At 38.4% G+C, this 25,591-nt stretch overlaps 1 long non-coding RNA gene across 2 annotated transcripts in view; it reads left to right on the top strand.

The window, feature by feature from the left end:
* The window catches only part of LOC103171443, a 94,570-nt gene that overhangs the window by 5,010 nt on the left and 63,969 nt on the right, over positions 1–25,591 (top strand). For both annotated transcript variants that reach the window (XR_005660656.1, XR_005660655.1), the window contains exon 2: positions 14,093–14,143. This is a non-coding gene — a long non-coding RNA (uncharacterized LOC103171443). The remainder of the gene's footprint in view (positions 1–14,092; positions 14,144–25,591) is intronic.

The following is a 25,591-nucleotide window of genomic DNA, read 5'->3' as shown; positions in this document are numbered from 1 at the left end:
CATAAAATCTAGCACCATACAACCCTCATCCAAATCACTTTTTCCCAGGCTAGGCTGTCTCTCTAACTCACTGAAACAAAGATACAATAGTTTGACAATTTTCACAGCCATTGACAATTCTACAGCATTTTTATTTTAATTGGTCAGGCAGTCTCCAAATGTATAGGTCTGGCCTTTGAGCTTCCTGTCATCTCTTTCTTCATGGCTACAGCACAATGTAATGGGTCTCCTACTAATCATTTGGTTTGGGTTTGTGGGACATGCCTGTTTGCCTTTAACCCACTTCTTTTGATTCTCCCTCCCCCTTTTTTTTCTTTAGTCACCAGACCATGCTTCCCCTGTTGTTTAAATTGCTTCACAATCTGGTCATTAATCGGGAAAGGTTTGGCTCGCCATATGTTTCGCATAAAGTTCCCAGCTGCCTCTGGTGCTATACTATGGGCTGCTTGAAAGTTGAAGACAAGGTGCATGCACTTTGCCTAGGGAAAAAAAAAGACTTGGTCTCAGCTGTCTTACATACACAGTAGCCCAAGTTTGTGTGCTTTTGAACTCCGCAGTACCTGGCTGTGGTCATATTTAAAACTCTTCTGCCTGTAACTTTCACAAGGACAAGTCTTCGTGGTAAAAGTATGGGCCAAGGAGTCAGTAGACCTGAATTCTAATCCCAACTCTGTCGATTTGCTTGCTGTGTGTCCATGAGCAAGCCACTTAACTTCTCTGTGCCTCAGTTCTCTGGTCCCCTCATTCATTCATTCAGTCGTATTTATTGAGCACTTACTGGGTGCAGAGCACTGTACTAAGCTCTTGGAATGTACAATTCGGCAACAGATAGATACAATCCCTGCTTCCACTTAGGCTGAATCCAATGCAGGACCAACGACAGTGTAGAACTTAATTAACTTGTATCTATCCCATTGCTTAGAATAACAGTGTTTGACACATAGTAGGTGCTTAACAAATACCATATTAAAAAGCATCCTGTGAGGATGAAATGCCTTTATGCTTGCATCAGGATGTTAAAACACAGCATACCTGAATCTGATAGGCCAGGATTGAGGAGGGAGAAATCTACCAGGAGATTTCTAATTAAGGCTAATAAAGGCTAATTCAGAAATGCATTTTTAAATATATAAAGGAATTGAAAAGTATTTTGAAATGGTGAATGAAGTAGTAGCTCATTGGTCAACAGGCAAAGAAGTTAGTTGCCCCACAGATAGTTTTCAAGGGTAAGATCATCATCTTTCTGGGACCAGATGCCCTAATGTAGTGGGGCAATCTGAAATTTTGAAGCTTGTTCTGATTCCTAGTTACAGTTTTCCAAAATGTAATCAGGTCCCAAAATCCTAAACTAAAGAAAAAGTCTCAGATAATGGGAGAGCCATGTAGGGAAGAGATGCTTGCCTTGTCTGCTTGCCTGGTCATACTTACAGGAAAGTGGAGATTTGGAGGCACCTAACACCGCATGGATGGATAGGACAGCTGGAGAACATCTGCTACAGACCCTGGAAAGAAGATGATGGCTCTTAAAGTCTCAGTTCATCGGTTGGGAGCTTGCTAGGTATCGTCACCTAAGCAGTCTGGCGGTTCCCATGAAAGTCCAAATAGGGTCAGCTCATTTCGATATGCTCACTACCACTACATATCAGGCAGAAGTGAAGCACAGTCGTCTTAGGTAGAAATGGCAATGTGAGGGGGAACAAAGAGGAAGCAGGTAGGTGTTTACCTCCACCTGCCTCTTCCTTTTCTTTCTCTCTCATTTCTCTTTCCTTTTTCTTTTTTCTTTCTCTTACTCTACGTCCTTTTCCTTTCTCCCTTTTCTGTCCTTCTCAATCAATCAGTAGTATAACTGAGCACTTACTGTGTACAGAACACTGTACTAAGTGCTAGAAGAGTAAAATACGATGAGTTGGCATACATGGCTCTACCCACAAGGACCTTAGTCTCCTCTTCCACCTCTTCCACTGTATTTCTGGCTCTCCCAATGTCCACTAAGACGATCAGGTTTCTAGTCACCTGATCCCAAGGGAGCTTGAGATTGGTGTCCACTAAGGACTGAATATGTGAAAATGGGCTTGTTAAAGCAGAAGATTTCAGTGGGATCATAAGAATGTTTTATCTTTAGTGGGCTCAACTGCTGGATTAGGGCATCAAGGGATCCTGCGATGGCTCCTCAAGAAAATGCAGAAAGCCATCTCTCCCAGATGGTTGATCATTCCCCTTCAGGAAGGCAGGGTGCTGGATCAGATGATCTCCACCAATCCCTCCAGGCTTTTAGTTTATATCACTAAGGCCCAGGACCTCACTTTATGGTGCAAAGGAAGGTATAAAGTTTGACTGTTTAATAGTTAGCCTAGTTTGGTGGGGAATGATAAACACTGCCAGATGCACATAAGTAAAATGTCCACCATTCTTCCTCAGTATCCCTTTAAACCCTACAAATGGTTGTAAATAGTTATGGGTTGTGGGTCAGCTGTTTGATAGATGGTTTAATAATCCTGGCAATTGAGTTGACCATGAACAATATAAAATATTTTTCACAAAATCTTGTTTGGGGCAGAGCTACACATGTTACATATAGTTGTCTGACATGAAAACACTGCAATCCGGGGAAACCAAAAATTGAAAAAGTCTGGCATAGTACAGGAAATATAAGTCATTAAATTTTTGAATCTCGAGATGCTATTATGGATTGAAGCACAAAGAAACCTGTCTTACTCTTTCTGTAGTTACAGTAATTATACATCAATCACACCCATTTCTCACTTCAGAATTGGTTTCCGGGGGTTTTGCCCTCTCTTATTCCCATGATGTAATCAACAGGGATGTATTCTACACAGTCTTCTATTTTTCATTTTACATTTTTGATATTCACAGTACTCCAGTTGCAGGTTCTTGTCACATAAAACTAGTCAACAATTAGAATTAAAGCCAGGCAAACAATTAGAGTAACCTACAGTGTTCAAGTGGTAAGCTACAAACCATAAAGTTTTAAGAGAAACAGCATCTTCCCAAGTGAAGCCGAATTTCAGGGTTCTCATAGTTCAGTGAATTGCACTGTGAATTTTTTACTTGACAGTATGCTGGTTTTTCTTGAATCAGAGAGAGCCAAGTTATAGGCTTCCTGCTCCTGTTTTTTTCACTCTCCAAGTAGCTAGCAACCTTGTTAGGAATGAATCAACTGGGTTTTGTTGACATGGCGATTAATTTCAACCTCAGTGATTCGTAGGTCATATAAGATAGGGTCATAGAAGAGCCCTATCTACACACCCTAATCTATCCTCTTCATTCACACTTATAATATTTGGCTTAAAATGGCAGGTTGTGAACCAGCAACATCAACAGCATGGCTTCCGAGTTTGTGCTGATCACTGAACCAGGCACTACAGAGAATGGAAAAAGAAGAAAAAGCCAGCAGCAGCAATATACGATGAGACCTATCGTGCTGAAAACACAGTACTGGGAACTTGGAAAGTCAAAAACACATTTTCCTGTACTCAAGGAGTTTGTAGTCTAAAAAGAGAAATGAGAACAGCAACTGCCTTCTGTGCAGTAAGTAAAAGAAAAACCACAAATACCATCAATTTGCTCCCTGTCTGAAGAAGTTCACAATCTAATGGATGCAAGGTACAAGACAACGGAACATGAAATTTGATTTTTTTGTGTGATCACCTTGGTATGGGAATTAAAAGTTCAGGTAAAAATAGAAGGTTTAAAGAAATATATATAACTTTGAAGTAGTGTGGCTCACTGGAAAGGCACGGGCTTGGGAGTCAGAGGTCATGGGTTCTAATTCTGGCTCCGCTGCTTGTCAGCTGTGTGACTTTGGGCAAGTCACTTAACTTCTCTAAGCCTCAGTTACCTCCTCTGTAAAATGGGGATTAAGACTGTGAGCCCCACACGGGACCACCTGATCACCTTGTATCCCTCTCAGTGCTTAGAACAGTGCTTCTCACATAGTAAGCGTTTAACAAATGCCATCATTATTATTATTATTATTATTATTATTATTGAAGCATTATATAGATGCTTAGCAGTACTAAGTGAAGTATCATTGTCGGTCCTGATTGTTCTACCCACCGTAAAATTACATAAGATTTAGCAGAATATAGAAAATGTGATGACCATATTCTTCTTACTAATCTGGACAATACGGTTACCTAAACATTTCAAAACTTTTAAAATCTTAAAACTAAACTCTGTTATCAGTGGAATGGTCTCCGATTTTGAAGGGCATCCTGTTACCCTCATTAGTGGCCTAAGTGGAAGGGAATTGACTGGAAGGAGAAGTAAGAAGTCTTGATGAAAGGAAGTGTGTGCAGAGGACACATTGTACTTCCTCAACTTCATCTAGGAAAAGAAGCAAATTAAAAAATCTATCTGGCTAAGCAACTTGGAGGACTTCACAGTAAGGCACCCTCCAAATTCTTTCTCCAAATTCTAGAGAAGCAGCATGGCTCACTGGAAAGAACACGGGCTTGGGAGTCAGAGGTCATGGGTTCCAATTCTGGCTCCGCTTCTTTTTCAGCTGTGTGACTTTGGGCAAATCACTTAACTTCTCTGAGCCTCAGTTACCTCTTCTGAAAATGGGGATTAAGACTTTGTGACCCTCATGAGGGACAACCTGATTACCCTGTATCTACCCCAGCGCTTAAAACAGTGCTGTGCATATAATCAGCGCTTAACAAATATCAACATTCTTTCCAAGAAAGGGGGAATCCCAAATACTGAGAGACTTACTAATTACTGGGTACCATAGACCAAGGCCTTACTTAACAATGCTGTTTGTTATATCCACCCCCCCCCCCCCATCTCCTTAGAGCATAAACAGGTTGGCTTAGTGGAAAGAGAATTGAGAGTCAGAGAACCTGTGTTTTAGTCCCAGCTCCTGCCACATGCCTGCTGTGTGTCCTTGAGCAATAGAACAAGTAACTTAACTTCTCTGTGCCTTAGTTCTCTCATTTGTTCTGTCTCCTATTTAGACTGAGAGCCCCCGGTGGGACCTGATTATCTGAATCTACCTCAGTGCTCAGCAAAGTACTTGGCAGATAGGAAACACTTAACAAATATCATCATTATTATGATTATGATTATCATTAATCTACTAGAGTAAGTTACCTGAGGGAAGCTAGTTCAATAGTAGTGGTTTTAGATACCAATATATATAATTCATAAAAGGTGTACTTAATTTTGCTAATCAATCAGAAGAACTTGTTGAGCAACTGCTGTGTGTGCAGAGCACTGTAATAAGCTATGGTATTGTGCTAAATTAGCATAATTTGCTGATGAATTAAAAGTGACAAGAGTAGTGAGGTCAAGACAACTTTTTAAAGTGAAAGCTAGAATTCTTATTTAAGTAACACATCTCTGTTTAGACAGGGTTATCATTTTAGAAAAAAAAATTAACCTAAAGTTCAGAAGGAATGAAGCACCAGGCCAAAATTTGTGTGTGAGCTATACCAAAGGAATAACTTTGCCCAAGTAATTGTGGAAGACTAACCTCGACTTATACATTTGTTCAGTTTAGGCCAATGGGAGACTGTGTGGGATTCCTGTGATTCCATGAACATTTCAAATCTTAAGTCAAAGAATTGGTCATCTCTCTAGATTTTCAGGTTTTTGACCCAAACAGTTTCCAATATTTTGGTGTCAGTTACTTAATTATGATAACTGTTTGTGCCAAACACTGTATTAAGCACTGGCTTAGACACGGTCTGTTGTTGGGTAGGGATTGTCTCCATCTGTTGCCAAATTGTACTTTCCAAGCGCTTAGTACAGTCCTCTGCACACAGTAAGCGCTCAATAAATATGATTGAATGAATATGATGTAAATGGTTTGGACACGGTCTCTCTCCCAAATGAGGCTAAAACAGTCTAAGCGTGAAGCAGGACAATTTAATCCCTATTTTACGGATGATGGAACTGAGGCACAGAGAAGTTAGGTGATTTTAAGTTAAATGTTATAAAATCAATAAATTATATCACTTTGAATATACCCAAAGTCTGTCTCAGAACTGCAAAAACAAACACTCCTCAGGTGAACATAGTAACAAAAGAGAGACCAGAAAAGCAGATCCTCCGAAATAGGTTTTCTATTCAGACATAGCACAATACCTATGCAATGTGTTCCTCAAAATCGTGGGTGTATCACCAATGACTATCACAGAGTAAGTTTTCTCACCCACTTATACATTCCCGTTTCTGTTTCCCATGAACTTAAGAAGGCAGGAATTTAGGACAGAGCTGAAGAGCATAATTTTTCATGCTGCACATATGGAAGGCAAATGCTGAAGTTTGGTTGTACTAAAATCATTGTGCAGCTGACACTGTTTGGTCAGTGTGTGGGTGGGCTCTGGTAGGCTGTTGAAAAGAGAGAAATGTTGTTTAGACAAATCTACAACTATTGGCAGAACACAAAATGTGTTTCCTTATATCACAGTCGGCAACCGCAAGACTAAGATAACTGCAAAGACTGCCAGACAAGAAGTGTTTACATCAAGCTTCTACAGGCTTTGGGGAATTTAGCTTAATGGAATTAAATGATTTTTAATAGAAAGTTTGGACCTAGAAGCATGATTGTGTATTTTCTACCTTAAACCAAACTTTTTTACTTGAAATTGGCTGGGAATACTTTGTTCAATTCATTAGGGAATCTACCATTTCTGAATTCACTTATCTTTGTGTCTTCATAATTGAACCTGTGCTTTTTGGGCATTCCATATTTATTTCATGCTCAGGCCCCCAGCATTTACCTACATATCCATAGTTTTATGTATATTAATATTTATTTCCCCATCAAATACTGTAAGGTTCATTCAGTCTTACTTATTGAGTGCTTAATGTGTACAAAGCACTGTACTAAGTGCTAGGGAGATTGCTGTAGTCAGGGAATGGCCTAACATTCCTGTTTTGCTGTCCCAAGAGTTTAGTACACTGCTCTGCACCCAGTAAGTACTCAGTAATACCACTGATTGATTACTTGATCTTTGCATTCACCCTGGTCCTAGAAAAGGGATATATACATGGTAGAGGTTCAGTAAATACTGGGACCTCTATGGATTCACAGATCTTGTTACATCAGTTGAGGGGCATTCTGTGATATCACTTCATTTTTAAGGGATTTTTTTGTAATTTTATGGTATTTGTTAAGCACTTACTCTATGCCAGGCACTGTACCGTGCACTGGGATAGACACAAGGCAATCACATTGGACACAGTCCCTGCCCCACATAGGGCTCATGGTCTTAGTCCCCACTGTACAGATGAGGTAACTGAGGCAAGAGAAATTAAGAGATTTGTTCAAGGTCACACAGCAAAGTGGCAGAGGTGGGATTAGAACCCAGTTTTTCTGACTTCCAGGCCTGTGCCCTTTCCACTGGGCCTTACTAATTTAGTTTTCATGCTGAGAACATTTCCCCTGATTTTTGCAGTTTCTTACCATTTGAGGAAGATTTAAGGGAGACTAAGATTTCTGCCATATATAGGTGGAGAATGAGATTTTTATCGACTATAAACTCCTTGTGAGCAGGAATCACGTCTTTCCCCAGTGCTTAATAAAGTGCTCTGCATCCAATAAATACCCAATAAATATCAGTGATTATGGTTTGGGGATACATATGTGTGAGAGCGTCATGTGGTGTGGCTTTTTGTATGCATATACTTATCTCAATGCCTTTGTGTCCTCTAAGTCAGTGTACTTGTGCTGAAACTGGCTCCAGGTTTTTGGACTATTCATAAACATGGCATCATGATTATGGAGTCTGACACGGAGAGAGTCTTGGGGTTCCTTATTTGCCCCTTGAATCTCCAGAAGAACATGTCTCCCTGGGTGACGTATGTGAGTCTTTATGTTGCTCTGAATCCGAGGCTTTCTATCAGTTATGGTTTACATGAGACTATGACCATATGTGCATTTGTCTCTGAGATGACATTCAGTTATGTCTTTGTGACATCTATCCTTCATTTTCACTTGCCATACCAGCCAGTCCCAGGCACACATAGACTAATAGTACAGGGAAGATATTTATAAAGAGATCTACCCACTTAAAATAAATACAAGACTAATGTCGAGAATGCTCTTTTGGCTCGTCTCCTTATCAATAGGTTCCTGGAAGCTTTGACTCAGTATTTAGTCCCTTAGGACAGAAATAGTAGGATCAAAGTAATGTAAATCCAACAATAATATCCTTGATACTATTTGGGGACACTATGTATAATGAGGCTTGTTACCATTAGCAAACCCTTCCTGGAGGGCCTGTGAGCCCATTGCTGGGTAGGGATTGTCTCTATTTGTTGCTGAATTGTACTTTCCAAGTCCTCGGTACAGTGGTCTGCACACAGTAAGCGCTGAGTGAATACAATTGAATGAATGAATGAATGATCGTTCTAGTCTTTGCTGTGTTTTTTCAGTTGAAATAATAATTTACCCAAGTTAACCAAATAGATGAGTAGTTTAAAAATATACTTTCCATTTGTTTGCCTACTTCAGGTAAGAAAATACCTCTTTCTATGAAATGCTGCCCAGCCATTTTGGCAAAGATTAGTTACGTGAATTTTCTGTGGTTAAGGCATTTGAAAATGGAATGTATGTATGTTTCTCTGTGTGTGCGGGTTTGTTCTTAGTTCTCTTTTTTGTTTCTAACCTTAATATTGCTTGGATATGCTAAATTAATAGAAAATCATTTGTTATTCTAAAAATCTGTTCACTAGTTAATGACTGGAATATGCCATCTATTCCTTGATAGTAACTTAGGAATAATTATTCCTATTCTCTCTATATATATTACAAAGTATATGTGTTTCACAAAGAATATTATTCAAAAAGTATATTTCACTGAATATATTATTCACAAAATAAATTTCACAAAGTATATTATGTTCAATAATTAAATATTTATGACTTCACATAAGGTGTACTGATTGGGACTGCATTATGGAGTTAGGATGCATGTTAAAAATGACCCATGATCTCTGATCTCACATTGTTTTTATTTACATAGATAATAAATACTATTTGTGTGTATGTTATATATGCAAATACATATTGTTTCAATGATTTGGCCTTCCTTTATAGCAATAATTCAGCAACAGCTAGCTATAGGTCAGTGGGTGGGAAGTATAGCAGTAAGGAGTTATGGGAAACCAGAAAAAACACAGATAGGGAAATATGGAATTTCTGTGAAATTAAGAAACATCCTGTCTAAAATAAGACCGTGATGTCGAAGATGGTCTCATCAGTGGTTCCAGCAAACACTGCCTCCTTCTTAAAAGTAATTGATCTAGGGACTTGAGGTAATGATACAATTTGAGTTTGGAATAATATCAGTGGCATAAATAAATACTATAAAATGTTTTTGAAGGCAAGTGAAAAGCTGGGAATGTGGAGGCTCTAGAAAAATATGAGAACAGTGGGAAAATTCAAGGGGTCATATGGTTTGAAAGTCAGGAAATGCTTATCAGAATTGTTCTGTCAAAAATAGCTAATGGACTCTTTAGCAATATGGTTATAGTTAGTCTCCACTGAAAATTTCTCAGATTGGCCAGTTCTCACTGATCCTTATCCAAGAGACTAATAATGTTGAACATTCATAAACAAAGGTTTGTGATGATGGAGTCTGTGATATTTTATGTTTATTATGTGTAAGAAGTTTGACTTTTCTGTCTGTTTTAATGCTTGTCTCTTCTTGTAGACGCTAAGATCCTCGTGAGCAGGGTTCATGTCTACAAACTCTTTCACTCTTTAGCTTATACTTTCACATGCTCTTAGTGCAATGCTCTACACACAATAAAAGCTCAGGAAATATCTAGACTGATTGATTGTCACATAAATTATTATTGATTTTAACTTTTAAAGTTGTAGCATTTGGTATACGGTTGGGATTTTCACATGAACAAGAAAAATGTCATATTCAGTCAGTTCTGTGATGCGACAGTTGCATTCTTGGCAATTCCTGTAGTAAGAAAATGTGTATTTTAGGACTCATCTCATATCTGCCCCCATGGGTATTTGCACAGTCATTTTTTCCAGCAATATGCCTCATCCTATCTGGGTAGAACCCATTGTCAAAAGAATGTTCTATAATTTTGCAGTCGTGTTCTATTCCAAGTCCAACAGGAAAATATGTTATGACAGTACCTTGTTTTCTTCAGGACTACTTCAGAAACCATTTTGAATTAGTTATATTTCATCTACATGCATTTATATCTTCCCATTCATTAGTGGACTTTTAATTTGAGGGGCAAGGATTTTATATCTTATTTTGCCCTTGTTCAATAACCTAGGAGGACACTTCAAATCTCTATTAGTTCTATTTTTCAGAAAAAAATAATTAACCTGCACTCAAGAAGTGCTCTTGTCCAGAGTACTCAGAGAGTAGAGTACTTTATATATATTTTCTCTTTGATAATTAATTTTTCAAAATACAGTCATTAGTTATTTAGAACATACTGATCTTTGTGCTTCATGACGCAGATACTCAAAGGGTTTATGCATATTTTGTGGCTTGTGTAAATATGGGAAATTCATACTGGTCAGGTATTATTTAGCAAGACTAACTTCTCTGGACATATTGCTAGAGTCAAGACCTTAGCAAATATTATATTCATTCTAAAAAAATAATTCATATATATTCAATTACTGGGAAGCACTTGACTGGTTTATCTTCCTTTGCCATGGCAAAAATAAAAACTGCAGTGTGTTTTGTTGCATTGTTGATTGCTGGTGGTTTTGCACTATCATTTCCCTTAAATCTGCCAAGGAATGTTGACTTCACAGGAACAGGTAACAGTCGGCTGTCTTTGTGGCCATCAGTGTGATGTGTGGGGTTTTTTTGTTTGTTTTTTTTTCATAACATATTGAAAGACTGAAAAATGGGGAAGTGCTCCAAGATCAGTGAATCAAAATAGAAAGTTTAAAGTATTAATCTTCATATATATAGATGAATCAGTAGGACCATAATGTGTAATGCAGCAATCTAAGACATTTTTTATATTTGAGTGTAATTGTTTAAATAGATTTGAAACAATACCTCTTGGAAAAAATAAGGTAAGATCTGTGCAACTTTTTTTAGCCTTTGTGATATTTTCCAAATGGAAAGAAAAGGGAAACAAAATCTCTTGAATGAATCTGCAATAACTGAATGAGTTGTCATGTTTCTCTCTGAAGGTACTATGTTGACATGGATCAGTACGAATAAGGAAAATCTTGAAGATAATGTTTTGAATAAAAAGTGGAAGGGAAGATAAATACGAATTATTCAGTGTCTAATTTAGTATTCTTTGATGTGTGATATATTCAAAAGCCCTTTGTGCTTAAAATATGCTTTTTAATTTATAGAGTATATATGTGCCTTACTGTGCAGGGTTAAAAATATTAGACTAAATATGCCCAAATATACTTTATAAGTAACCTATTGGGTGTTTTTTTTCTTCATTTCAGAAACTTTCAGTGTATCATAGTTTCTTTGAGGGCATGTTAAAAAACACACCACATGGCATTCTTTACATTTAACCTTTAATTGTCTTTTTATGCTTTCATCATTGAAAATACCTTCTAACAGTCTGTGCAATATTTAGGAGTTTTAATTGTTATTGGAAATGAGGAGGTATTGGTGTTTCTAGATAGGAAATAGGCACCACTCATAATTATTTCAAAATTTAGTCAATTTAGTCAACAACTATTCTGGGTAATTCAAGACAAATAAATTGATTTTTTCAACTGCTGGCTTCTTAATGCAGAATCTTCAGTGAAACTGAGTCAGTTGTTGATAGGAAAAATAACACCGTAATTGGGGAAAACCTAGAGGGATGGGTCTTTCGGTGTGATTTCACCAGATTGGGACACTACATTCCCTGGAATAATGCTCTTTAATTTGGGAAAATAGGGGCATGCTGTCTTTTTAAAGACATGTAGGAAACAGGATTAGAATTTAGTCAGTAACAACATGGGGCAGTGAATGGAATGATGTAAAGCAAGTCTGATTTGACTATGTCCTTTCGTTGCTGTCAAAAACCTATAATGGGTTTTGTTTGGGCAGACATTGATCTATACTGCAGAGGACTTTATAGAATTTTCATTCCCAGAATGACAAGAATGAACAACTACAAGACCACCACGATTATTTTGTCAGTGATTATTTCCCTCTTCTTAGAGCATTTAATGCAGCTGGTTCACCTGTGAGATGTAAAGAGAATTTACTGTTGCCCTGATTAATTTGATTTTTAACTAAGAGCTGGAATAGATCATTCCGAATATAATCCATTTTAGTCTGGATTTTTGCAGGATAAATCATTGATGTTAAAGTTCATCAGTGAATTTCACTTTTAAGGATAATATTTTCAAGACCATTCTATTTGAAACAGTGGTACCCAGAAATGATACATAAAGCAACTGCTATTGACAAATTGTAGCTACAGTTAAAATAGTTGCCAAAGATAATACTGTACTAAGTTAAGTTTAAATAATTGGGTCATTATTAATTTGGAAAATTTATAAAAACTTTTCAGATGATCAAACAAATAGCTAATATTATTCACTTAGTATTAACCCAAAAACTAATATGTAAGCATTCTGATTTATTTTGAGTTACCTTGCCTTACTTTATATTGACAATTATTATAAAGCAGGTAAAGGAATATTTAATTTTCTATATATTTATAATCTGGAACACATCAATGATGTGAAGTCAACAAATGTAGTGAACTCCATACAGTCAATTCTTATATTATTAGGAAAAAAATGTTATTAAAGTGTGGACAAGCTTTCTCAAATTACAACTGCTGATGGAAGAATCCAGGTTTGTGGACATTTAGGGAAGGCTTTCACTAGCAGAGATCCTATCAATGGAAAAAATATGAATAAATTAATTAATTATAGTAAGTTTTTAGGAAAAGGAAAAAACTCCCAGATAATTATAGAGATAATTCTGTGACTCTTAAATATAGCAACCAAAAATATACATACTACAGAATATGGACAGAGTCTAGACCCAAGAATCCATTATAGAATGAATCATCTGTGGCCTATATACCTGAAATCAGAAAAAGTGGATATTTGCTACGTCATGCCTCTCTTATACTTGAGGAACACGCATTGCTTTTTGGAAAGGAGAAAATTACATACAGTCAGTTCTGCCTGGCTCTGCCCCTAGTTTGCTGTATGACCTTGAGCAAGTCTCTTTTCTTGCCCAAGGTCACACAGCAGACAAGAGGCAGAGCCCGGGCTTGGGAGTCAGAGGACATGGGTTCTAATTCCGGCTCTGCCACTTATTAGCAGTGTGACTTTGGGGAAGTCACTTAACTCCTCTATGTCTGTTACCTCATCTGTAAAATGAGGATTAAGACTGTGAGCCCCACGTGGGATATCCTGATTACCTTGTATCTACCCCAGCACTTAGAACAGTGCTTGGCATATAGTAAGTATTTAACCAAATACCATCATTGTTATTATTATTATTTTTATTATTTCCCTGTGCCTCAGTTACCTCAATGGGGATTGAGACTGTTAGCACCACATGGGACAGAGACTGTGTCCAACCCAATTCCCTTGTATCTACCCCAGTGCTTAGTACAGTGACTGGCACACAGTAAGCACTTCATGAATACCATAATTGTCATTATTATTATTATTAATGTGTGTTTTCACTATAGGTTCTTGACAGAAAGTGATGGCAGAATGAGGAAATAATCTTCCAAAAATGTATATATGTCTGGAAAGGACATGATGTGGCTTTGGAAGATATGGATTTAATAACAATAATAATGATAATGATATTTATTAAGCACTCATTATGTTCCAAGCACTGCACTAAGTGCTGGGGAGATACAGGATAATATTTCAACACAGTCCTGTACCACACAGTGCTCTAAGTGTGGCCTTGGAGTGATTGCATAAATGCGAGTTTTCCTTATGCAGGGCTTATTGAAGATGCATCACTTGAATTATAGGAGAACTGCCTTTACTATACTTTGCTAAGGCATTTATACTAAGCCATCATAGTCACTTCCAATGTTACACGTTCTCATAAGATAAATGAAAGTTATAATGCATTTTCATTGATGCAGCAAATAAAAATATGCTTCTTGATTTTTATTTTAGTATGTAGAAATGGAGAATGGCTGGTTATTATTGAAGGAATCCCTGAATGTGGTAAGTAACATTTTTATTTACTTATTAATGTCTCATTTTAAACACTTGGCTCTCCGTGTGAGTAATGGTGATGAGTAATGAGTTCAGAGGACTGTATACAGGTATGTGTAATATTGATTTGTGGATGACAGTTGCTTTCACAATGGGCATGTGTATATTTTCTTCTTACTGCACTGGGAGATTGATTACTTACAAGACTGATACTGTTGTTCCCACTTGGAATCTTGACCTTTTGAAGCCTCCCTCTAGGACTGTCACTCCATTTCCCAGTGATAACACCCCAACCTGATATGTTTTTTGCTGCTGATTTGTGGATGTCCACTGCTAAGCAACGTTCTGTGGGGATTTGCTTCACTGTGCCTTTAAGGTGTTTTTTATCTGCCTTCGCTCTTCAAGTTCATACTACTGTAATTAGAGTCCTGCTTGGATATCTTGCCACTATCTATCCCCTCATTTATCCTAAGTGAAGGTGTATAGTGATGAGTGTTGCTTCAGTGTTGATGGTTTTGACTGCATTCCTGAATTCTATTATTACAATCAGTGTGTTTATTGAGTGCTTACTGTACTCAAAATTACTGTTCTTAATGCATGGGAGAGTTGGTAGGCATGTTCCTGCTTCTAGGAGCTGTAAAGTCTATCAGGAGAGACAGACATTAAAATAAATTACAGCTGAGGGAAGCACTAATCAATTAGAACTAGAGGAAGCAGCAGAGCATAAAAAAAGTCACCTAAGTTCTGTGTGGGGTGAGTATCCAGGTGTTTGAGGGATGGATCTAAGTGCATTGACAATATTGTTTGAATATTACTAAGGGTAGCAATGTTGGAACTGCAATTGAAATCTCAAATGAAACCTTTTATAGGTATTAATTTGAAAGCCATAAAGGAAGCTGGACACTTCAGTCATTCTCCTTACGTTCAGTTTGGTCAGAATCATTATGCCAAGTTGGTGTCTCACTAACTGCTAGCGGTCTGAAAGATGTATGGCCTTCTTGATTTAGTTTTTCCCAGCCACTTGAGGTACTGAACAGTCTGCTACCTATCAGAAATCAGTGACTACATTCAGTGTTCATCCTTAATTGTGTATAAGGTTTGCCAGCTGCCGAGTTATATATAACCTCTGTCTTCTTCAGACTTGATGGTTCTATTTTTCTCCTATGGTATTTGTTGTGTGTTTACTATGTGCCAGGCGCTTTGCTAAATTCTAGGGTAGAAACAAGCAAATCAGGTTGGAGACAGTCCGTATCCCACATTGGGTTCACCGTCTTAATCCCCATTTTACAGATGAGGTAACTGAGGCACAAAGACGTTAAATGACTTAACCAAAGTCAAAGAGCAGACATGTAGTGGTTCTGGGATTAGAACCCATTCCACATCTGATTCCCAGGCCTATGCTCTATCCATTAGGCAACACTGCTTCTCTCTGTGTGTATAAAATATGTGGGGAAAGAAAGAGAGCTTTAACTGAACATATTATCAGGTGATGGTATTGACTTGGAGATTCTATCCACAGTAGTGTGTTTAAAATTACACTGCATGACTGACACTTCACTCCCAATCTGTACTTGTACAGATTAGCCTTTGCCATGGTGATGTGTTGTTTGCCAATCTGCCTCTTTGTGAATGAGCTTCCTGATGTCTTTGCTAAAGGAAAGTTATCTCCCTTTCTCATTGTCACATGCCAGGCGAGTCAGTCTGTTGCAGTTGTTTCTGAGTAGTCAGCTTCTATCTGTCCCACGGTATAGGTATAGACATATGTTCAGGATAAAAAGAACTGCATGTAATTATTGGTACTTTAGCCCAAATGAGTCAATAGCAGCTCAAATCTGAGTAAAAGTGCTGCTGATTGCTCCATTAATATCAGGAATCTGGAGGGGAATATAATCTCCACTGTTGGGTGTCTGCTGCTGTCTTCTGGATAGGAGACACTTGAATTTAGTTTTTCTTCTTTCCATGCACTAAATTAAAATCACTCTGTTTGGTTGAAGATTCTGACTTTGACTTTTGTGACTATCCAATCAATCACGTTAATTGAGTATTAACTGGTGTGGCGTATTAATTGAGTATTAACTGTACTAAGTCCTTGGGAGAGTAAGTATAACAGATTTGATAGACATGTTTCCTGCCCTCAGTGAGTTTACAGTCCAGAAGGGGAGACAGATATTAAAATATATTATAGATGTGTACGTAACCACTGTAGGGCTGGGGGTGGGGTAAATAAAGGGTACTAATAATATTAATAATTATGATATTTGTTAAACACTATGTGCCAAGCGCTGTTCTAAGCACTCGGGTAATAATAATAATAGTAATAATAATGGTGGTATTTGTTAAGCGCTTACTATGTGCCGAGCACTGTTCTAAGCGCTGGGGTAGACAAAGGGGAATCAGGTTGTCCCACGTGGGGCTCACAGTCTTCATCCCCATTTTACAGATGAGGGAACTGAGGCACAGAGAAGTTAAGTGACTTGCCCACAGTCACACAGCCGACAAGTGGCAGAGCTGGGATTCGAACTCATTAGCCCTGACTCCAAAGCCTGTGCTCTTTCCACTGAGCCACGCTGCTTCTCCAAGGTAATCAGGTTGTCCCACTTGGAGATCATAGTCTAAATTCCCATTTTGCAGATTAGGGAACTGAGGCACAGAGAAGTTAAGTGACTTACCCAAGGACACACAGCAGACAAGTGTGGGTTCTAATCCCGGTTCCATCTAAGTCAATCCAAGTGTAAGGGTGATGCAAAAGGGAGAGTCTTGGGGAAATGAGGGCTTAGTCAGGGAAGCTCTTTTGGAGAAGATGGGATTTTAATAAGGCTTTGAAGATGGGGAAAGCGATGGTCTGTTGTATGTACGAAAGAGTAAGGAGCTGTAGTCCAGAGGCAGGACATGGGCGAGGGATCAGTGGTGAGATGGATGAGACCAAGGTACAGTGAGTAGGTTGGCGTTAGAGGAATAAAGTGAGTGTGCTGCATTGTAATAGGAAATAAGTGAGGTACAATAGGAGGGGGTAAGGTGACTGAGTGCTTTAAAGTCAATGGTAAAGAGTTTCTGTTCGATGTGCAGATGCATGGGAACCTACTGGACATTCTTGAGGAGTGGGGAAACCTGAACTGATTATTTATGTAGGAGAATAATCCAGGGATCAAAGTGAAGCAGGTACTGGACTGGGGAGAGATAGGAGGCAGGGAGGTCAGCAAGGATGCTGATGTAGTAATCAAGGCAAGTTAGGATAAGTGCTTGGATCAATGTGATAACAGTTTAGATGGAAGGTAAAGTGTGGATTTTAATGATGTCATGAAAGTAAAACTCACAGGATTTGGTGACCCATTGAATATGTGGGTTGAATGTGAGAGATGAGTCGAGGAAAATGCCAATATTATTGGCCTGTTAGATAGAGAGAATGGTGGTACTCTCTACAGTAGTGGAAAAGTCAGGGGAGGACTCCATTTAAGTGGGAAGATGACTTCTGTGATGAACATGTTAGCTTTGAGTTGTTGGTGGGTCCTCCAAGTAGAGCTGTCCTGAAGGCAGGAGGAATTACTAGGAGAAACATTAGGATTGGAGATGTAGATTTGAAAACATCTGCATATAAATGATAGTTGAAGCCATGGGAACTAATGAATTCTCCAAAGGAGTAGATATTAATAGAGAATATAGGGGATCCAGAACTGAGTCTTCAGGGACTCCCACAGCTAGAGAGTGAAAGGCAAAGGAGAAGCCTGCGAAAGAATCTGAGAATAGGCAGCCAGAGAAATAGCAGGAGAACCAGGAGAGAACAGTGTTATTGAAGCAAAGGTGAGAAAATGTTTTCAGGAGAAGGGGGTGGTCAACAGTGTTGAAGTCAGCTGAGAGATTGAGGAGGATTAGTGTGGAGTAGAGGCCATTGGATTTGTCAAGAAGGATATCATCGGTTACCTTTCAGAGGGCAGTTTACATGGAGTGAAGCCAGAAGTGAGAATGCTGATTCTGCTTCAGTGCTAGTGACAAGAACTGAGAACATTACATCCTGTGTTAGGATTGATAGTTCCATCCTGACAGGAACTGATGCCTTGCAGTACACCCAGCACACACCACTTGTGGGTGTTAGGAGCTAACTTGTACTCATCATCTTCTGTTTTCCAGTCTGACAATTCTGAACCACCCACTCCATCCACTCTTCATCACTCTACATAAGGCCAGGTTTCTGAACCATCATTTCTGTCAAATTTAACATCTTGTTGGGGGTCAAGATATGTTCCCATTATGCACTTTTAAGTGTCAAATTTATAAATGAATTGCTCTGAGTCGAACTATACATTTATTTCATAATCAGTTGCGACTAGAGTTGGGAGTTCACAACTACCAACAACGTCTCCTAATAGGATTTATTTGTTTAGAAGCTCCCTTTTATCACCAGTCATTGAATAAAGACAATTAGCTCTCTTTGCTGAAAATATTTTACAATTAATCATATATATTTAATCTGAAGAGGTTTCAGGAACCTTATCTATAGTCCATCAGCAATGATAGCCTCTTGGTTATAACTCACCATATGTACATATGTTTCATTTTGGTTTTGTAGTCTGTATGTGATGTTGCGCTTTTCACATCATCATCAACCAATAATATACAGATTCCTTCTATGCTTGGTCACTGCCAAAAGGAACTTAGGAAAGGACTTTGGGTGATTTTGAAAGCAGGAATTGCAGGATAAATAAGATTATGGTCTCATGTGTCCAGTTTCAAAGGGCAAAATTTCTACATAGTATATTGGGGGTTTTTCTAAGAGACATATCTAATCAAATTCTCTCAGTGGAGTGTTTCACAACTGGCAGATCAAGATGAAACAAAAGTGACATTCAATCTTGCTTCTAGCAAGTCTTCTGATTGTGTTCTACATAGTAGCTTCATTAATTAACAGGGATACATGGTCTATATCACACAACAGGCTACAGGGTGGTATACAGAAAATGAAGGGCAAAGTTTGGTGTCAATTTATGGGAATGTAAGCAGAAAGCCTAGAGAACTGCTCTGGACTGCAGAGCTTGCTCAAGGAACCCTATTATGGCAGTCCCAAATCACTGACCCCTTGGGCAAGACTTTTACCCAAACCAAAAGAGAGGGAACATTTAGTCCTTTCTGACAGGAAAGACAAGCCTATGACACCTTTAAATTGTTTAATCTGCTGGACAGATCATTGGAATAACAGGATCTCTCAAGGAATAATGATGGTTGAGGTCCTGAATCATCCCGGGCTGAGAGATCATGGTAATGGTTTCTTTAATAATGGATGGCGAAGCAGTGTGGCTTAGTGGAAGACCCAGGAGCCAGATGAGCTGGGTTCTAATTACTGCTCAACCACCTGCTTGCTGTTTGACTATGGGCAAGTCACTTAACTTCTCTGTGTCTCTGTTTTCTCATCTATAAAATGGGGAGTCAATACCCCTGAGACTGTGAGCCCCATGCCAAACAAGGATCTGATATGATTGTCCTGTTTCAAACCTCAGTTATCACAGTGCTTGGAATATAGGAAGCATTTAAAACACACCACAATTATTCATTATGTATTGACTTTGGATTACACATAAAAGAAATACAAACACAGATATACATCACACCAGATATCCTGTGTGGCATAATGCTAATTGCTACTTTAGGGAAATATATGCCAGGTTTGCCCAAACCTAGGGTGTTTCTGAAATCAACCAATGATATTTATTGCAGAGTTACTGCATGCAGAACACCATTCTAAGTGCTTGAGAGAGTAGTTGACATGATTCCTGCCCTCAAGGAATTTATTATCTGTTTATTGTTGCATTGCACTCCCCCAAGCATTTAGTACAGTGTACTCTGCACCCAGGAAGCACTCCATAAATATGACTGAATGAATGATTAGTGCTCCAGAACTGTTGCTTCCCCTTTCAGACCCTCTGTGATCATGGGTATTGCATCCAAACCATGGGATATGTTGACAGATGCTTCATCAGTGCAAGGGATCAAATAAAAATGCCATACCAAAGTCAGCCATGCCAGATCTTTAACAGACAGGGGACAGGCCAGCTGAAAATGGGAGGACTGGTCCTTGGATGATTGGCTGTCATTATGTAGATAAGGCCATAGAAAGGTTATCAATACCTATGAAAGATGAGACTTTGAGGCAAGAATATTTCAGCTCTACTATTCCAGTCATCGAGAGTACTGACCAATGGGACCAGAGAATCGTGTCTGTAAAATGAAATCTGATGAACCATTACATAAAAGGCAAAATTTCTAATTACAAAAACTGTATTTATCTCTTGTCACAACTCTGTAAAAGGCCATTTTAACTACCATTAAAGATTCCAAGCCCCCCCACCCCAAGAGGACATCAAAGCTTTCATAACCTAGCGTATTCAAGGACCTTAGCTTTAATGCCGAATACAGTTATGAGGCAATGAAGAACTATAAAATTGGATACATTAAAAATACACTCAGATACCGGTTCAGTACTTCTACAGAACAAGAAGTTATACTTTTTATTAAAATACTAAAATAAGTTATTATAACGTATTTTACGAAAATGAAAAAGCAGATGGGTCTATAGCTTTACTGTAAAACTTAAACTTAAAATCTTAAACTAGAAGATCTGCTACTATTTGGAGAGAAGCAACATTGCCCACTGAAAACAGCCCTGGCAATCAGGGGACCTGGGTTCTAATCCTAGCTCTTCCACTTCCCTGTGTGTGATCCCTGTGGGGTCTCAGTAATGTCACTTAAATTTTCTGAGCCTCAGTTTCCTCTTTATTAAAAAGGGAACTAATAATAATACAGGAGCAGTGTCTGACCTGAGCACTGTATGTTAGCAGAGTGTTTAGCACATGCTCCTCCCCCTCCCCCCTTCCCCTTCCCTCAGCACTGTCCTCATTTGTGTATATTATTTATTACCCTATTTATTCTGTTAATGAGATGTACATCCCCTTGATTCTATTTATCGTGATAATGTTGTCTTGTTTTTGTTTTGTTCTGTTTTGCTTTGCTGTCTGTCTCCCCTGATTAGACTGTGAGCCCATCACAGGGCAGGGATTGTTTCTATCTGTTGCCAAATTGTACGTTCCAAGTGTTTAGTACAGTGCTCTGCACATAGTAAGCACTCAATAAATACTATTGAATGAATGAATAGTAAGCACTTAGCTATTCAATTATTATTATTGGTTTTCAATGAAATATTTCCAAGCTGAAGGACTGTCCCAGCAGCTGCCAAGATAGATGTGTGTGAAATAGGCACAATAAGGAACTGCAGAGGGAACAAATGTACAACTGTGACCATGGTAAGAAGCTCCAGGATAAAGAGTCCAAGAAGCTCTTTGTTCCATAATGTCCTGGGTTACATTGCTCTGCCTTCAGGAGCCAAAAGAGGAGAATAAAGTCCAGGATTTTCCCTATGTCTAATTCTCTCTATGCCTCAGCCTCAGCCTCATGGCTGAACATGAGTTTTGAACAGCTCAGAAAACATTTTCCAATGTCCAAAATAGGTAAACAGGGCAACAGCGTGAAGAAAAAAAGTGATTGGTTCTGATCATGTCTTTATTTTCTAGTCATAGAAAGAAGAATTGATAGTTTTAGTTTCAATTCAGCTCAGCAAATGCAAGGTTGGGCTTGGGTGGACAAAGCAGGAGATCTATGTTTCTGTGACTTTTGGTTGTCATCTATTACCCGAGTGGCGGTCATCCATGTTTCCTTTCCAGCCTTACCATATTACCAGGCTGCCTCTGTTCTGGGAGAACCCTAAGACTACCAGGGAGTAAAGTTGGTCTGAGGAATGGGGAAATATGAAACGTCTAACTGGTATCAAGTGATAATTTTAGGATGTTTTTGGCAAAAGTATGGCGGGATCTGGGGTAATTGCTCTTAATGTAAAATTGTGTGTACAGAACAAACTGTACAGCACTATACTGAGTGCTTTGGGAGACTACATCAGAATTAGCAAACGTGTTCTGTGCTGATAATGAGACTTCCTCATAGAGAATCAATCAATGATATTTACTGTTTATCATATTCACAGCAAACTAGGTGCTTGTGAGAGTTCAGTAGAACAGAATTGATAGATATGTTCCCTGCCCCAAGGAGCTTATGGTCTAATGAATGTTTCCTAAATGGGAATTCCTAGTAGAAATTCAGTTGGGAATAATTCCACTTTACAATGCAGACTGGTTATAAGGTCAATAACAGTCAATTGATAGGACTGATGAAATCATTATTTCTTTATCTCTGCTTATGTTCACTGTCCACCCAGCCAGAGTGCCTTTGCTGAGCCCCATGTATCACACTTATCTTAATTCACTGGACCTTCCGGAGCAGGGGGTTCTCTTTCAAGTTGCCATGAGGGATGAAAATTCCTTGACAAAGAGTGTTTTAATGGTGTTTGTTAAGCACTTACTATTTGCAAACACTGTACTAGGTATTTGGGTGCTTGCAGACACTCTACTAAACATACTTTGTGTGGAGCACTGTACTAGGTACTTGAGTGCACACAGGTACTATATTAAACCCTGGTATAGATATGAGATACTCAGGTTTGGACAGAGTCCATGTTCCACATGGGGCCCACAAGTTTAATCCACATTTTACATAGGAGGTAACAGGCACAGAGGGCTAAGTGACTTTCTCAAGCTCACATAGCAGACAAGTGGTGGAGAGCTTGGATTAAAACATATTTTCTTCAGACTCCAGTAGGCCATGCTGGTTTTTCAGGCAGAGTTACCCTAGGCCTTTCTGCCTCATGTGGGGATTGGGCTACAAAGGAGCTAACCTGGGTAGCTTCAGGTGAAAAAGCATCTGCCTCATTAGCAATAGTTATTGGCCTCATCTGTGGCCAAGTTCTAATTATAGGGGGACTAACAATGTGGGCATAAATTGGAATGATCAGGCCCAGTGGTGCAGGGAATCCAGGATGGGGACTGGGGAGATTCCTAGCCTAGCTCTAATCAGGTAAATCAGTAAACAGCTTAGATGATATATTATGCTTCGTGGGTTAGTGGGGCATAAATTGGTTCTTCGCAGTCATTCAATCAAAAATATTTAATGAGCTCTTACTGTGTGCTGAGTACTGTATGAAGTGCTTGGGAGAGTACAGTAGACATTATCTCCCTGCCCTTTATACACTAACTGCTCTAAGATTCATTTCATTTGGCTTATCTGCAAATTTTTTTTTAAGCTGCCAACATCTGGACTGAGGGATTGGCAAACAGCAAAACAAAACAAAAAATTTTTTAGAGACAAAAAATAAAGGGAAGCATTAGTGTTCTTTGAGGGCAACCCAAGTTGAGTCCCTGAATTGAGGAAGTGAAGGAATCACTCTTGGGAAAGTTTAATCATGATTACCTAACTTGAATATTCACTATGAAGCAGAGATAAAGATATGTGTTTTTAGTTCCTTGACATTCTTTAGTTCAGTAGAATAAGGACATACATCATTGTGCTTGAATAAGAATACCCTATAAAGAATGACATCTTCCCCTAAATGACATTTATATTTTAAACATTTATCCCAGAGAACAAGTGTTTTGTTTTTGCTAATATAATGTGATTATAATGTTTTCCAAAAGACCATAGAAACAGCAAAGGTATTTCAGTAAATGTGAGTTAGAAATATTTTCAAGGAAAGTATCAAATACTGCCTGAAACTTCAATAGCAAAATGAATAGGAGAAAGGTGCTAATGAACCAGTTGATTCAATACAGAAGAAAAAAACACATTAGCCCAGAATATTGGACAGTTGAGGCCAAGTGTATTTTAGAGGTCTGAATTATCCAAATAATTTGCTAGTGTTCACCTGCCATCAATTACCTGTGAATTTCTGCCAAGTTGTTTCATTGTATTGGAATTATCTAGCTAACTCTAGAGAATTACCTCAAATTCTCCATTTGGTAAGGTACACCTGACCTTTACATTTACATTTTCCTTACTCTGCAGATATGTGAAGCTGTCTGTAAAAAGAGTATGGGAATAGGTAAAAAAAAAATCACTGTCAGTTATTATTGAACAGTAGCTTTGCCTAGAATGCATCCAAGCAAGGAAAGTGTATATCAGCACCACTCAAACAATATTCAACCCAGGTTGACAGAGTCAAATGAAAGTAGATAAATGCAGGATACCCAAGTCTTTAGACTTAGCCCCATATGTAGGAACTGTGCCCAACCATAACTGTCTTGTATCAAGCCCAGTGTTTAATACAGTGCTTTGCACATTGTTAACACTTACAAATATCATTATTATTATTATTATTTTTGGGATGCTAAGAAAAAAGGACAGAAATAGCATTCTAAAGAATACAGTAAGGCATCTTCTTAACAAATGTAACACTGATTGAGTACCTTGGCTGCCTCATCCCTAATTTCCTTTTCTCCTGTCTTCTTTCTCTCCTCAATCAATCATTTTTATTGAGCACTTACTAAGAGCACTGGACTAAGCATTTGGGAGAGTACAATATTTATTGGTAGACATGTTCCCCTCCTCTCAACCCTTTTCCCCATATCCTTCATTTTCTTTTCCATCCCTAAATAAAATCATACATAGGTGGTGGTCTGAAAAGTGGCCACCCACCTGGCTTGAATCAAGAGTAGTGCTTAAACTTTAATATAAGAATTTTAATCAACAATATAATGTCAGTTAAAAAGAAACTCTAAAATATCAGACTAAAGTGATTAATCTGAACTATTAGCAATGGTTAGCAATGGTGTAGTGGTGTAATGGCATAGAAGCAGCATGGCATAGTGGATGGAGCAAGAGCCTGGGAGTCAGAATCCCGGCTTCACCACCTGTCTCCTGTGTGGCCTTGGGCAAGTCACTTAACTTCTCTGGACCTCAGTTACCTCATCTTTTAATTGGGGATTCAGACTGTGTGCCCTGTGCAGGACAGGGACTGTGTCCAACCTGATTTGCTTGTATTCACCCTAGCACTTAGCACTGGCACATAGTAAGCACTTAAAAATACCACAGTTATTATTATTAGCAAGATTTACTCACATATTAAAAAAAATCACTTTGAGATTAGTCGTCAGGTGGTCTTCATTTAGCTATTCTTCATCATCATCATCAATGATATATATTGAGCACTTACCAATACAGAGCTGTACTAAACACTTAGTAGAGTACTAAACCCAGAGTTGGTAGACATATTCCCTGCCCACAACAAACTTATAGTCTAGAAATGGAGAAAGACATTAATGTAAATAAATTATTTATAATATATGTTTATAAATATGTATATAAATGATGTGTAATAGTTTAGTCGCCAAGTCTGTGACTTTCAGCACTGTGTATAAATGAGGGCATTTTTGGTATTTCCATATTTATCATTAGAGTAGGATGGAGGCAATGAGTAGTGTAAACACTCATCATTCCAGAGCAAATTTTCAACCTAAATTGACCTCCAGTGGATGGTAGCAGCTCACAAGGTCAAACTGAAATCGTTCCCACTGCCTAAGAGTGTTATAT

Source organism: Ornithorhynchus anatinus, chromosome 12, assembly GCF_004115215.2.
Source record: "Ornithorhynchus anatinus isolate Pmale09 chromosome 12, mOrnAna1.pri.v4, whole genome shotgun sequence".
NCBI lineage: Eukaryota > Metazoa > Chordata > Mammalia > Monotremata > Ornithorhynchidae > Ornithorhynchus > Ornithorhynchus anatinus.
The sequence above is the reverse complement of the archived record's forward strand: the minus strand, read 5'-3'. Positions and strand labels throughout refer to the sequence as shown.